Source organism: Ceratotherium simum, chromosome 14 (genome assembly GCF_057802395.1).
Source record: "Ceratotherium simum simum isolate JZ-2026a chromosome 14, ASM5780239v1, whole genome shotgun sequence".
Taxonomy (NCBI): Eukaryota; Metazoa; Chordata; class Mammalia; order Perissodactyla; family Rhinocerotidae; genus Ceratotherium; species Ceratotherium simum.
The window spans coordinates 59,245,801-59,257,775 of NC_141913.1; positions in this window are offsets into that span (position 1 = coordinate 59,245,801).

An 11,975-nucleotide genomic window follows, 5' to 3' on the forward strand; every position below is an offset into this window, starting at 1 on the left:
TTTAAACAAACAAGATGATCACCACTAACAACAAGAACCAGGAAGAAAACAATGCAGGGTCTTCCTGGGAGCGGGGGCTACGTTAAATTGCACCATCTTCCCCACTAGGAGATCTCTCCTCTTTTTGTTTTTCCAACATCTTCTTAGCTCATTTTCAGTTTCTCCCACCTCAGGAAGGAGCTTTAACCAAACTCTGAATTCATTAAAATTAATTTTCCTAAAACAGAATTTTGATCACTATTTTCTTGCTTTTTCTAAAAAGCTGTGCCGGTTTCCCTTTTCCTACAAAGTAAAGGCCAAATGGCTTGCTGGCATCCAAGGCCCTCTGCAGCGTGCTCTAAACCTGTCTGAAGCTTTCCATTTTGTTAATCTTTGGATACGCCTGCCTGCTTTCTGTTTCATGAGCTTTTAACATCCCCACCTCAACCCCACGCAGTCACTCATTCCACTACCCTTGAGAAGTCCCTACTTCCTCTGACCTTCATACTCACCCATTAGCATAGAGTCCATCTTTTTTTTTGTTGTTGTTGAGGAAGATTGGCCCTGAGCTAACATCTGTGCCAATCTTCCTCCATTTTGTACATGGGATGCCACCACAGCACGGCTTGGTGAGCAGTGTATAGGTCTGCGCCCGGGACCCGAACCCACAAACCCCAGGCCACTGAAGCAGAGCATGCAAACTTAACTATTAGGCCACCAGGCCAGCCCCCGAGTCCATCTTTTAAGACCCAGATTACTTGGATAATGGGTCTTTGGTACATGCTATCTGCTTAATAAATATTAGTTCCTTCTTTCTTCCTAGAAGGAAATGTTTGCTCCATCAAGTCTTGTAGCACTTGGTCCAAAACTCCCTCATGGTATTCATCTGGCTCTGACTTGTGCTATCATTTTTCAGGAACATGTCACATCTTCCGTCTGGAGTATTTTTTCCTTGGAAGAACAAATTGTTTTATTCAACTATGTTTTTCCTATAGTCCAGTACAAAACAGTATTCAATAAATGCTGGCTGAATGGATGAGTTTGGTGAATAACAAATGGCCCAGCAAGTAAAAACAAAGCAGCCCAAACTTTTTCATATTTTTCTACTCTAACAGCTGATGCTACATTTATAATAAGTCTTATATTGATACATTCATCACTCCTTATGGAGTTTGGTAATAAGCAGTCACCACAGAAGTTCTGAAAGTGAGAATAATTTCTTTTTATCAAGAGTGACCATTTTGGTGACAATTCAGAAAATTATGTGTTGGGTATAATGATGAGCCATTTCCAACAAAAAAAATAAGTAATTTTGAAGTTCTCTTTTATAGAAGATTCTAAGTTTTTGACTCTGGTGATTATGCTACACAATTATCATGATAATACTTCCTGGCAAGAGGACACCCAAGGCTCTAACAGTAGCATCAGGGTTTGAATGTCCTGCTAGATGCTGGGATGTGTAGCCCAGTGGACAGCTAGCATGGTAGTGAGCCAGTTCAACTGGTAGCCCATCCGGCCCCAGTTGAACAACCAGACAACCAAAGCCACAGGAGGGACCCCAGGCAAGACCAGGAGAAGAACTACTCGGTTCTTGAACTGTTGTCTCACAGAGTCATGAACAAGTAAAATAGTTGTTCTAAGGCATGAACTTTTGGAGTGTTCTATTATGTAGCATGAGATCACTGACATGCTGTCTATAACAAGCGAAATGAATAAGAAATAGGTGGGAAAATACACGACACTCTAGTTAAAAGCAACAAACTAGGTACATGTTCAGCAGTATGAATAGATGACCAAAGGAAAAAAAAAAAACCAAATTGGAAAGGAAAAAAAAGTAAGAAGAGTGAGAATTATACATCACCACCATTTAGGTAAATTAAAATCACCATCTAGTTGACAGGGATATATGTCTATTGAAGGGTAATCACCAAGAATGAGTGTCTACGGGAAGAGCATGGGAGTGACAAGAGGTGATGAAGGATAAACTCCATAATACACATGACACAACATGGACATAATTACATCACAGAATACAACAGGGAAGAGGCCCTTGCATGGACCAGACAAATCTGTTATGACCTGAGGAACTGGGTTAATCTAAGTCTCTGCAACTAACAATAAAAACTATTATTTTTTGAGGGATTCTGAACTCAGATTCCTTTGCAAGTGTCTTTAAGTTTTCAATCCACTTTAAAGAAATAAAAACTAAAAATCAGGGGCGGGCCTAGTGGCACAAGCGGTTAAGTGCGTGCGCTCAGCTGCAGCAGCCTGGGGTTCGCCGGTTCGGATCCCGGGCGTGCACCGACGCACTGCTTGGCAAGCCATGCTGTGGCGGCGTTCCGTATAAAGTGGAGGAAGATGGGCACGAATGTTAGCCCAGGGCCAGTCTTCCTCAGCAAAAAGAGAGGAGGATTGACAGATGTTAGCACAGGGCTGATCTCCTCACAAAAAAAAAAAAACTAAAAATCATAGATAATGAAATATGCTTACGGTTTACACAAGAAAGATGACACAGAATTGCAACCCATACTCAAAGAGACTGATCCTGCATCAAAAGACTGGCAAATGAAAGTCCACACTTACACTTTAAATTAGAATAAAGTCTTTAGGGTATCGTGCAACATTTCCTTATGATTCCCCCACTTAACTGATTTTTTCAATTAACGATCCATGAAGTAACTGGATTACTTCAGCTTGTGGGCTTCCTCTGTGTTTGACATCGCATAGCCCAGACTTTGAGATGCGTATTGTATTGTGAGTGGCTTGTTTGTGTCCCGGGGAGCCAGTCTACACTATGAAGAAAATGAGTATTTCTACTCTCAGTCATCCTGACGCGAGAAAAAGGAAGGTAATCCTAGATTGGTATTGAGGAGGACCTGATTTTTCTCTCTGGAGGCTAAAGGCTCTAGGCAGGGAGAAGAGAGTTGAAGCGACCACTCTTGGGGAGAAGGAGCAGAGCCTTCACAGCACACGGGGAAAGCAAGTCTAGAGAAGATTTGCTCAACAGCAGCCTCCCAGAGAAGGGTCAAGACAAGTGGATGCCAGACTCAACGGCAGCACTTCACTAGCTTTAAGGTTTTCTTTTCAGTACCACGAGGCCCTCACTTTATTCTCACGCCTTCAATGAAACTGGTGGCACACCACAGGCTGGAACTGGCTGAGCCTGCAGCAGTCAGGGCAGGAGCTGTGTGCACGCTGGCCTGAACCAGCCCAAGACGACACAGAGCCGGAGCGGGTCATGAGATGGCCCAGGGCAGAAACTCAGAACACAGAGTTACAGCAACAATCAGCTCAAGTCTGTGAAACACACCACTTTCCCCCAGGGGTCAGCAATAATGGAGAAGAGGCCATGTTCCTCAGTCACACAGCACAGGATTCCTCCCGAGTTACCTGGGGGCTACAGGCCAGCTATGGGGGCAACCTGTGCACTTCACTGTCCAGCCCCCGTCTGTCAGACTACCCTTCTTTGGGGTCTGCTCCTCTTCCTCAGACCACCTCATTCAAGTGAGAGCTGCCCATCAAGGCTCCATGCCTACCCCCCATCTCTGTGATGGCCAGGGAAGGGCCCTCCCAGGAATACCACCTGAAAAGAGAAGAGAGAATATTGCTTTCTGTTTTGCTGAGGAGGCATAAGGCTGCGATTCCAAAGTAGCCAGCAGTTATAGCCCCCAACACACAGGAAAGCTAAGAAAACAAAACAAACAGAGAGGAATGGGGGTGAGGAAGAGGCTAAGAAAGAACCCTGACGTACTTAAGGCCCAGGGCCTGCAGTCAGCTCCTCCCTGCCCCTGCCAAGGCCCCCTTTTGCTCTGCGTTTGATTCCATAAACCATTCACTATCTTTCTAGTCAACTCCCCCTTTGCTTAAGTTGGTTTTTCAACTTAAGGAGGAAAAAAATATTCAGAAATGTTCGAGTTTGAAGAGAGACAAGGTGTCTCACTGTGCTGGGGCCGCCATAAGAAAGCACCACAGACTGGGGGGCTCTCCCAGAAATTTACTGCCTCCCAGTTCTGAAGCCCCAGATCCAGATGCTGGCAGGGCTGGCTCCTTCTGAGGCTGTGAGGGACGATCTGTGCCAGGCCTCTTTCCGAGGCTGGCTTATGACGCAAGCTTAGGATGCTTAGACGACTTTCCAAGAAGTCGTCTCCTTGTCTTCACGCCGTCTTCCCTCTGTACATATCTTTCTCTGTGTCCAGATTTCCCCTTTTTATAAGAACCACTTGTGTTGGATTAGGGCCCATTCTAATGCCTCATCTTAACTTGATTCCCTCCGTAAAAACCCTCTCTCCAAATTGGGTCACATTCACAGGTATGGGGGTTAGGACTTCAACATCTTTTGAGGGACACGATTCATCCTGTAATGACGTCAAGACCCTGGCTCCCTTGGGATGTGTCCTCCCTGCCCACAACATTTCTTCACTAGCCACTCCAGGGTGGGATGGCTTCACTCCCCCTCGCCTCTCCTGGAGAGACATTTCCTCAGCCTTTCCCTTTTTCTGTGGAGGACCTCCAGCCCTCAGTGACCAAAGAAGGACCTTTGTCACTCCCTGCACAGAGTTTTTAAGGACTCTAAAAAATTATTGTAATATTATCATAACTTCCCAAAGAAAAACACCTAATTGAGTGCCATTTTCAGAGGGCTGAGAAGAGGAGTGAGATGAGCAGAGTCTCCTCTCTCCTCTAATTCTTCTGGGCCTCACATGTAACCCAAATTGCTTGGCTTCCATCTGTAGAGGAGGAAGACAAATCCTCTACCCTCTAGGTCCTTCTAGCTGGGCTATGAATTAAATTGATATGAGACAGAATAATAGGAGAAAATCAAACAAAGCTTTATAACATGTATACATTGAAGAGACCCAGGAAAACTGAGTAACTCGCCAAAATGGCAGAGGCTGTTACCTCAAATACTATCTTCAGCTAAAGACAAAGGAGGATGTTGCAGGTGGGGGGAGTCAGTTATGGGAGATTACCAGAAAAGGATAGTAAACAAGAGTAAGGTTATTATGCAGATTTAAGTCCTCCCTTCCACATTGATAAGAGTTTCTAGAGATGAGGCCATGCCCCCTTCTTCCTGGTACAGAGAGGGAGATACCTTTACAAATGGAGAGTTCTTTTACAAATATAAATGTCTCTTACAAAGGATAACTTCTACCTTTACTTGGTTTTCAGAGCTTTTCCTATGTCTGCAGTTTTTAAAAGTAACCAGCCTAAAATAACCCTTCTGCCAAAGAGACACATTTTGGGGTGGCAAATTCTGATCCCCCACACATCCAACAATCAAGGCATAAAATAAATTCTAATGTTAAACATACATAAAATCAAGGAGGGAAGCTCTGTAACTGCTGTAAATGAAGGGAAAGTAGATCGACGCAGCCCTGTCAGGCCTATGACTTCCATTCTCGAAGGCAGCTGCCAAAATCACCAACCATTCACGAAACAGAGTCTGCGGGAGAGACAGGGGCTGAAGGCCTCCAGGCTAAGGAAGGACGTGTGGAAACAGTGGAGCTTCTGCAGCTCACAGGAGGATCGTGCGGTTGTGTGGACAGATGTCAGGCCTCCACGCTGGCCGGGGGTCTGACATGAGCAGGGGGCGACAAGGGCCTCCTTGAGTGTGTGCCCTTGTGGGCTATGTTCTGAATGTTTGTGCCCCTCCAAAATTCATATGTTGAAATCTAACCCCCCTTATGATGATATTAGGAGGTGAGGCCTTTGGGAGGAGATTAGGTCGTGAGGGTGGAGCCCCCATGAATGGGATTGGTGCCCTTATAAAAGACCCCAGAGATCTCCCTCTCCCCTTCCACCATGTGAGGATATGAGAAGTCTGTGACCCAGAAGACGGCCCTCACCCAACCACACTGGTACCCTGATCTCAGACTTCCAGCCTCCAGAAATATGAGGAATAAGTTTTTGCTGTCTGTAAGTCGCCCAGCCTGTCATATTTGGTTATAGCCCTGAACAGACTAAGACACAGGGTCACATGCCTGGTGAATGTGAGCCAATCCAGGAATGGGAAGAGCTTCTGAGGCAAACAGGCAGGGTGAGTACCCAGTGACCTTCCCCTGTGTGGAAGAAAGGGAAGAACCATGCAGGAAAGTGAACAAAGGATGAGGTATGTGTTTTGATTGTATCCAGGACTGAATTTACAGAGGGACTGAGTGATGACACAGAGAGTTCAATGCCACTGAAAGATGTTTTATGACTCACAGTTCCCAAGAGGAGGGGGCACCCATGCCACACAGGGCCACATGGGGAAGCACCAGGGTTGGTCAGGAGGCAGGAGAGAAGGAGAAAGCATGGGCTGTTGCCATTTCCACAGGAGGAATGGGCTCACAGGGCAGGCAAGTTTGAACAAGTTTAGGATTGAATAGTTTGAGTAATTTTGGTGGGTTCTGGGCTATAGGGGTAGTCTCTAGTTGTCCAGTACCTGGCCCTGGGGGGCTTTGGGGCAGGGGAAACACTGGCTCCTGTGTGAGGGTTCGATACAGAGGTGGTTGGGGTGTGGGCTCTCGATTGGTTGGTTTGAATATGAAAGGGGTGCTGTCAGGCAGGTTGTTTGCAGTCTCTAGGAATGAGCAGTCCCTGGGGGGGGCAATCTCTCCCCAGCCAGCAAGGCCCCCAGGATATCAAAGAATCATAAAATACAAGATAAAAAAACATACTAGTGCAGTGTAGAAGTGTGTCAAATGTTTCCTCAGAATTTATTCATTTGATTATCTGTGTATGTGGGCTTTCCTTTTCACTAACTGATATGATACAATACATGAATATATTTCTTAATACTTCAAAAATATTTCATTCTCAAAAATGAAAGCAAAAAAGGTAAAAACTTACTGCTTTGTGTATGTAACGTACCCTCTTCAGGGATGCCAGACTGTTCTAAGTATCTAAATGTCGCCGTGACACTACCCCACTTAAATCTCTCGCATGGTTCCCCTGAAGCTGAATTCCTCAGAAGGACACACACAGGTCCTCCCCAACCCGGGCAGATATTCAGCTCCAACTCCCGCCACTAAGAAGATCAAACCATTTGCCTTTATCTACACACAATAATGATAACAATCCCTCATATTATCACTCACTATGTGCCAGGCACTCCACTAAGCATTTACACGCATTACTCCAAACACTTCATTTTACACGCTAGAAAGTGGAGTCTTAGCACTTAAGTAACTTGGCCCAGGTCCGGCACTGAGGAAGTGGTGGAAGAGGATGTGACACAGCTGGTTCCTTTCAGGACCCTTGGCTTAACATTCACAGAAGGCGGCCTTCCTCCGGCCTTTGCTCTTACTGTTCCTCTCATGGCCGTCCTGCCCCTCCCTCCCCACTGGGACCCACAGTCCCCTCAGCTGGATGGAATGTTGACAGGTTTCTTCCTGACTCTAGGCCTCTGACCTCCCTTTTCTTACAGCATTTCCTTTAGAAAACTTGTCCTAGTAAATTCTTTTTCTGTCCTTTGAGATGCAAATCTTCTCCCAGCATTTGCCAGTTTTACAGCCCAGGAAAATCTTTCTCCAAGACCTGGGAGCTGGCACTTTGAAAGGTGACCATCAGGAGATCATCCCTTGTCTCCCAGTCTGTGGGAGGGCAGGCGCCTAATTGGGTCAGCACCAATTAGCAAATGCAGATAGCCTAACACCTTGACCAACCTCGTGCCATGTCCTTCGCACCACTTAAAACTCTCCAGTCTCTCTGCCCAGTTGCAATAGTCTTGAAAAAAGTCTTCCTTGCCATTTGTAACAAGCATCCGCTGCAATTTTTCTTTTATAATTTTTCTCTCCTTTTCCTGCTCACAGGACACAGCCCCTGTGAAGCTCCCCACCCCACCAGCAGTGGGCAGTCTCCCCGCCCACCGTGGTCTCCCCCTTTGGGGTTCTTCTCACGCCACACTGAGATCACCTGCTTTCATAACCACACCCCCCGCCCATCGGTGCACCTCCCTCATCTGTATATTTCTCCTCCTCTTTCCCAGCCCTCCGGCAGCCAGCGGAGCGCAGGCCACTCAGGAGGCACTCAGTAAGAGTTTGCTGAAGTGACCAAACAAATGAGCTGAAAAAAGAGAAGCAAACAAATCTTTAAATGACAACTTATTTTAAATCAGAAGGAATGCAAAAATATGAGAAAAGTATGTATTTTATGTGTATCACACTAGCAGTTTCCAGGTTGTAGGCTAAGGTTACTTTTCAGTTTTCCAAGATCATGATTCAACAGGATGAGAAAAGAAACAGAAGCAAAAAGAAAGAATGCCAATTATTGCAATATATAAATGTCAAGCCTCTGTTACCTGAATTTCCCAATTCTACTCACCTTTTGCATTTCCGCCCATGTCACTGCAGGATGCTGCCAAGTAATAATACACAGACATAATTCATTATAATACGCAGCTCAGTATAAACACAGAGAAATGATAACTGTATCAGTCAGATATTTATTATGGGCCAGGTGTTTCCCATATCATGTAATACAGCAATCCTGTGAGGGATCTACTGTCATCATCCAGATGACATTTTTCAAATGACAAAAGTGAGCCTTGGAGAATTAAATCACAAATACAAGGTTACTCAATTAACGGGTGGCAGAGCGCAGAACCGAAACCACGTCGATGAGATGCCAAAATCAATGCTGTCGCCGTTGCGCTAGCCTGCCTCCATGCCGAAGGTCACTTACAAACGATGGAAACCAAACTTGAGAGACCAGTGGTGATTTCTCCCCAAAGCAGCAAATGCTCTTCCGTTTTTAAAATTATCTGATCTCTATCACAATTTTTTCTTTATTCTGTTCTATTTAGATCACTACATCAAAATAAACGGTTATCTAAAAATTTACTAAAAAAAACTTTTCTAAAAACAAGGAGAAAATATTTGGTGGGAAGATTAGACAACCTTTCAATTTTATCATGCTGTCTTTTCTCTCAAAAATTTATATATTTCTTTCTCTTCTCCAAAGGTGTCCATGCATTTTCTGTTACACACACACCCACAGAGCTATCCTTACTACTTATCATTTTTCTCTTTTCCTTCGTTAGCACAGTAGATGTCTCCATATCTCCATATTTTCACTTTCCTATCTCGTCTCCTAAGAAGAAACAAGAAACCAATAATGACAAGGCAGACCATTCTAAACACCCCCATATGAATAGCAGTCATAAAATACATATTAGGAAATGTAGTCTCCTAATATGCCTTCTGTCATGCTCAGGGTGCTAATTACAGAGCTCAGCTACACCAGGCAGTTGTGTGATTTGGTCACATCAGTGCAGTGTCACCTCCACATCCCTCGAGCCCAGGGGGCGACAGGAGCCCCCCTTTCCTCCTGCACCCCTACGGGCACAAGCAGACAGGTTTGTCACCTCCATGTCACACAGTAGAGACAGCACCTGGAAGTCATACAATAAAAACACAGCGCCATCAGCTGCCCTTCTAATCTAAAGGAAAAGGCAGAGTGCAAGCTCACAAGGGAACTCGTCCACTGTTCTGTCCCAGAAACCCACACACACAACTCCTCCGAACGTGGAACCCTAGCCCAACACCGGGTGGCCGACAGGGCATAAGAAGTCTTAGTCCTCTCCTTTACAGCACTTTTTGGCCTCACATCCACTCAGATTTGCTAAGTTCCCTCTGGAAGAGAAAAGGACCGAATGGAGAGCAGGCACCCCCCATGATCGCTGGAGTAATGATTGACTCCTCTGAGGCAGGTGTCGTCTCCACCTGGCAGATGAAGAACAGGGGATCAGAGAAGGAGAAGACGTGACCCACATCACATCCCAGCAACCGACAAGGTTACAGTTTGACTCTGGCTTTGTGCTCACGCTTTCAGCTTCATGCTCCCAATTGTACAGTTTATGGAGCACAGTTTCTCTAAGAAATGCATATTTTTAAAGTGACCTTATTTCAATACACACAACAGCATAGCCAAAGCACAAAGATGGAGGGTAAAGACAGTTTCCTTTGGGGTCTAAAGGTCCACAATCGTACCTTTAGTCGGGATCTTTCCCTTACCAGGCCCTCCTCATTCCCAGCTTTCTGACCTCGCCCAACCCAGCAGAGGTCCCCCTCTCTTCCTCACCAAAACCAAATGATGGTGATTCTCCATTTCCCATCGCTACTAATAAAATATGTAATCAAAATTTAAGACGACAACCTTCATTCATAAAATGTTTTTATCGTCTCCAAAACGCCTGCCCATTGGCGACATCATTGTATTTATTCTCTCCAGGTTCTTCAGGACTTTCTGATTCACACGGAGAGAAATGGTCAGAACCAAAAGGACAAGTCGCAGAATAAAATGGGGACATGGGATAATAAAGCTACAAGTGCAAAGCCTCGGGACTGCTCTTCACTATCCATCTATTTGCTTTTCAAATATTAAATAGCAATTATCTCCATGACCTACATAAAATACTAGAATGTTAAAGAACTTGCCAATTGTGGTAAAACAGGTCTCAGTACGTTGAGAAATGACTGCCACTAACGTGTTGCCCACTAAACCACACTGGCTGTGGTGGCAAACTAATAACAGATTTTCATCCATTTGTTCATTAAGTAAATTACATTTTTACTGGGTATTTATTGTGTGCCAGGCACTGTGGTTTATCAGTGTTCCAAGGGGAACAAGAAGCCCAAATATCTTGTCTGCCTCCACTCGTAAGCATCACCCTTCATTCAAGAGCTGGACTGAACCTCTCAGCCATATCCAGAAACAGGTGTGGCAAGCAACTTTACCTAGGGTGGCCAAACACCCCAATTCTGCTATCAGCTTAGCTGCACTTGCAGCAGGACACACTGGGAGCCTTTGGGAGCTTCAGAAAGCTAATAGTACATATTAGGTTAGATGTTTTCTAATATTTTCATCTAAATTTCCACCTTTCTACTGCAAAGTAGCATAGTCCTATTTTCAGTCCTCTTTTTGAAAGCCCAAAGTTGATGCTAATGCCCTTGAAGTGTATCTTAACAAGAGAGCAGCAGGAAGTGAGCCGTGGGGTGGCACTCACAACAGCCCACTTGATTTATCCATCACCTAAAAGGACTCCGCAAATTGGTGCATAACAACGATCAGTCCCAGGGTGACCTGAGGGCAATAACTGCCTTAATGAGGCTTTGTAGCTCTTCTCAGTGAAATCTGGAAATGACAGCAGAGCTCTGACTATGAGAACCAAGGACCCAGCCATGCATCACTGGAGACTTTCTCACAGCAGAGATTACTCACTGTTTTGCATCAGTTCTAAAGCTACGTAGAGTAGTTCTCTTCAAACCAAAGAATAAGTGACTACTAGTGTAGTCTGATGTGTGGTACTCTAATGTAAGAAGGAAATACATCACAGCAAGTGACGGAAATGTTTGCAATCATGTTGTTCTCTTCTTGGCCTGCTAAATTTATATATTAAAACTCAGACTATAGACACTTCCTAAATCCAGTTTTTATATTTGAGCTTTCATTTATATTCACCATATCCTTTGCTCAGACCTTCAGGTGTGAGGGATTGGCATGGAAAGGCTGGGTTAGGAGGGGGTTGTATGAAGATCAGAAGTAGCGACCTCTGTCCACTTTTTGTTCTCTCATAGTGTTCTTGAGAATTGCCAACTGATGCAGTAAACAAGATTACAGGTGTATGTATATTTATATATTGCAAAGGTTTCCCAAAATTTAAATAAACCCACACTTTATATATGTTAAAGACCAAGAAATCAGTCTTTAGTATGTGTGTGTGAAATATGGTATGTTCTTACTAAGAACACTGGAGATCTTAAAATTTAACATAGAGATAGGTAGGTAGGTAGATAGGTAGGTAGGTAGGTAGGTAGGTAGGTAGATAGATAGATAGATAGATAGATAGATAGATAGATAGATAGATAGATAGATAGATAGATTAGATAGATGATAGATTAAATAGACAGATAGATGATAGCCAGATAGATAGATGATAGAGAGAGAGAGAGAGAGAGAGCGAGAGAGATAGAGATAGGGATGGATGGATGGATGGATGGATGGATAGAAATATG